This window comes from Pseudophryne corroboree, unplaced genomic scaffold (genome assembly GCF_028390025.1).
Source record: "Pseudophryne corroboree isolate aPseCor3 unplaced genomic scaffold, aPseCor3.hap2 scaffold_581, whole genome shotgun sequence".
NCBI classification, from domain to species: Eukaryota; Metazoa; Chordata; class Amphibia; order Anura; family Myobatrachidae; genus Pseudophryne; species Pseudophryne corroboree.
Window position 1 is genome coordinate 346,561 of NW_026970180.1, and position 4,677 is coordinate 351,237.

A 4,677-nucleotide genomic window follows, 5' to 3' on the forward strand; every position below is an offset into this window, starting at 1 on the left:
GCGAACCTTTTCCAAACTGTGAGGTCAAAGAAATCGTGGGATTCCTGTGGTCCAAGAGTTCTGGAGATTACAACCATGATACTATATGATACTGTTTGACTAGTATATTGTAGCGCTTGTGAACCTCCCCATATTTTGTATTGTATATTGTGTCAAGGAGTAGTGCTCTTGGGGGTTGGTACCGAGCTGCCACAAAGGCGCAAGTTATTCTTTTCTGTCTGTTTGGGCAAAATAACATGTTTGCGGGGCCTGAGGGAAAAGAAGCATAGCCATGAACATCACATCTTTTCTCTACGTCTGTGTCTGGGACACTGATTTATCCAACCTCACTCTGATATTACTGAAACTTTCACCCAGTCAGTTATTGGTGGTGCCAACAGGGCCACCATCATATGTCTGCATTCCTAATATAGTTTCCTCTTGGGAAAAACATTCAGCCACCGACATGTTGACACACATGTACCAAGTACCCACAGACACATCGGCTTATGGGGGATAGACCTACAGTAAATCTGTCAGAGGGACAGATGGGATTTTTCAGCTCACAACCCAGCGTCAAAAGTACACAGTCTGGGAAATAATAAACTCTATAGTGATAGACTTGTAACGCTCTATAGATGTGCTGGTGAGGTGAGGAAGAAGCCCCGCCGCTGTAATGGCACGCTTCTGTCCCGCTCAGAAACAAATAATTAATTACGCTGGTGGGGTAAGGACAGTGCCCAGGCACTAATGTCCACTTTTGCCAGCCTTTTGTGAGGAATTTATGCTGCCCAGGGTGCCCCCCCCAACGCCCTGCACCCTGCAGTGCCTGTGTTTGTGTGGGAGCATGGCGCACAGCATTCCGCTCGCTGCGTGGTACCTCAGAATGCCATCTGTTCTTCTGCTACTCGCCTGTCTTCTGACTTCTGGCTCTGTAAGGGGGTGATGGCAGGCTACGGGAGTGGGCATCTAGGCGTACCAAGCGATCAGCACCCTCAGGAGCTAATGGTGTCCTGTCTGCCAGAAGTAGAGCCATTGAACTCACTAGAAGTTGGTCATACTTCTCTCCCCTAAGTCCCACGAAGCAGGGAGACTGTTGCCAGCAGCCTCCCTGAAAATAAGAAAAACTAACATAAGTCTTTTCAGAGAAACTCAGTAGAGCTCCCCTGTAGTGCATCCAGTCTCACTGGGCACAATTCTAAAACTGGAGTCTGGAGGAGGGGCATAGAGGGAGGAGACAGTTCACACCCTTTGAAAGTCTTAAAGTGCCCATGTCTCCTGCGGATCCCATCTATACCCCATGGTTCTTAATGTGATCCCAGCATCCTCTAGGACGTATGAGAAAACAAATAACGCACACACGAGGAGAGAACAAAGGAAGCTGTAAGGAGGGGAGGGGGGGGGTAAGGTAAGGTAGTAAAGGCATATTGGATAAACTACAACCTTATACATATTCATTAATGTACCAGTAGTTAGAAGTGGAAGAGCTCTAACAGAAACCACAAAGCTTATCTAAAGCCACACCACACTGGATATGCCCAATCTCATTTGATCTTTGAAGCAAAGCAGTATTGGACTTTGTTACTACCAAGCAGTCTCCCATCCATGTATTATCAGATTCTTTAGGTGTTTTTAAACTACCAACACCCTTTTCTTGGTACATTTAATTTTTACACGTATTCTTTTATGTACCAGAAGTTAGAAGTAGAAAAGCTCTAACAGAAACCACCAGCTCATCTACAGCCACAGCACACTGGATTTGCCCAATCTCTCCTGATCATGGAAGCTGAGCAGTGTTGGTCCTGGTTTTAGTACTTGGATGGGAGACCACCAGGAAATACCAGGAGCTGTGTGTATTTTTACAATACATACACCGTTCTCTTGATGCATTCCATTTTGAAACATTGGGGCAGATCTATTAAGCCTGGTGAACTGATAAAGTGCAAGGTGATAAAGTACCAGCCAGTCAGCTCCTAACGGTCATTTTTCAAACCCAGCCTGTGACATGGCAATTAGGAGCTGATTGGCTGGTACTTTATCACCATGCAAATTATCATTCCACCAGGTTTAATAAATCGGCCGCTTATTCATTTATGTACTAGTAGTTAGAAGTAGAAGAACTCTAACAGAAACCACTAAGCTCATCTACAGCCACACCACACTGTATATGCCCAATATCACCTGATCTTAGGCCTGGTTTGTTCTTGGATGTGAGACCACCTGGGAATACCAGGTGCTGTAGGTAGTTTTATACTACCAACACCGTTCTCTTGATGCATTCTATTTTGAAACTTATTCATTGATGTACCAGTAGTTAGAAGTAGAAGTTAGAAACAGCAAAAATCATCTACAGCCGCATCACACTGGATATGTCCAATCTCATCTGATGTTGGAAGCTAAGCAGTGTTGTGCCTGGTTAGTTTTTGGATTTCAGGTCCTGCCTTCTGGTTTGGCCACGGCACCTCGGAAATTCACCAAGGTCATGGCCGTGATGACGACCCTTCACCATCGGTGGACCAGGGAGGAATCTCTCCTCCCGATAAACATTCTGGAATTGCGGGCAGTGTTCAATTAATTGATACTGGCCCTGCCTCTAGTACAGAACAGGCCTGTTCAAGTACAATCGGACAACGCCACCACGGTAGTGTACACAAATCATCAAGTCGGCACTCGAAACTGCATGGCAAAGCTGGAAGTATAAAAAAAATCCTCAGTTGGGTAGAACGTCATCTGCCAGCAATATCGGCAGTGTTCATTCCCGGAGTCCTCAACTGGGAAGCGGATTTCCTCAGTCGTCAGGACGCTCACGCTGGAGAGTGGAGAGGCTGCAGCAGAAATATCTGCACTGGTGTCAGTAGGTGACTGAGGCAGGGATGACTGGGAGATAGTGGGTGACTGAAGCATGTATGAGTGGGATATAGTGGGTGACTGAAGCCGGGGTGACTGGGAGATAGTGGGTGACTGATGCAGGGGTGACAGTGATAGTGGGTGACTTAGGCAGGGGTGACAGGGAGATAGTGGGTTACTGAGGGAGGGGTGATAGGAAGGGGTTGGGTAAGTATGGGAAGAAAGTGGGTGACAGGGATAATAAATGAATAAGGCAGGGATGATAGGGAGATAGTGGATGACTGTGGCAGGGGTGACAGGGACAGTAAGAGACTGAGGCAGGGTTGACAGGGATAGTGGGCGACTGAGGCAGGGGTCGCAGGTATAGTGGTTGACTGAGGCAGCGGTGACTGGGAGATAGTGGGTAACTGAGGCAGGGGTGACGGGGAAAGTGTGCGACTCAGGCAGGGGTGATAGGGGGATAGTGGGCAGCATATCTCTGCCTCACTGCAGCAGCACATTCCTGCTTCACTGACAGCAGCACATCCCTGCAACGTTGACAGCAACACATCCCTGCAACATTGACGGCAGCACATCCCTGCCTCATTGACGGCAGCACATCCCTGCCTCATTGACGGCAGCACATCCCTGCCTCACTTATAGCAGCACATCCCTGCCTCGCTGACAGCAGCACATCACTGCCTCGCTGACAGCAGCACATCAGTGCTTCACTGACAGCAGCACATCACTGCTTCACTGACAGCAGAACATCCCTGCCTCACTGGCAGCAGCACATCCCTGCTTTACTGACAGCTGTATATAGGGCCTAATTCAGACCTGATCCCTGCTGTGCATATTCACACAACAGGAGATCAGGTCTGAAGTGCGTGTGCTGGTGCCACAGTGCACCGGCACATGCCAGAGATGCGATCAGCATCTCTGCCCAGTGAGCGCCTCTGCCTGATTGACAGGTAGAGGCGGTCACTGGGCAGGAGGAGTCGGGCCAGCGGCATTGTGCCGCCATTTTGGGGGCACAGTCAGGACAACGCAGACATGACCGGACCGTATGGGGGCGGGGCCGTGACGGCTGTGTGACCCGGACAGCAACGGGCCTTATTTACTAAAATCTCAGATAAATTTTATGGCATTTATGTGCAGTCTAGTTTGCACAGTTGATAGAGTGTTGATCTTGCACTATCAATGTAAGCCTCACATAGGTTTGATACACATGTAAGTTTGTTTTTATTTTACTACATTGTGGTTTGTGGCTCTATACCAGGTAATGCATGTCTTTTAACAGTAGTCAAGTCTTCCAATGTGCTTGTTAGTGAAACCCAATACATAGCTTTATTTTATTTTGTTTCTTCAAATATTACATAGTAACATAGTATCTGAGGTTGAAAAAAGACAATTGTCCATCGAGTTCAACCTATTTGTGGTGTCCTATGCATGATGATTTTACTAAAATTTCTGACTGATGCTGCTGTCAGCCATTGCATTTTGGCCCTCATTCCGAGTTGATCGCTCGCAAGGCGATTTTAGCAGAGTTACACACGCTAAGCCGCCGCCTACTGGGAGTGAATCTTAGCTTCTTAAAATTGCGACCGATGTATTCGCAATATTGCGATTACTAACTACTTAGCAGTTTCAGAGTAGCTTCAGACTTACTCTGCCTGTGCGATCAGTTCAGTGCTTGTCGTTCCTGTTTTGACGTCACAAACACACCCAGCGTTCGCCCAGACACTCCCCCGTTTCCCCGGCCACTCCTGCGTTTTTTCCGGAAACGGTAGCGTTTTTTCCCGCACGCCCATAAAACGGCCTGTTTCCGCCCAGTAACACCCATTTCCTGTCAATCACATTACGATCGCCGGA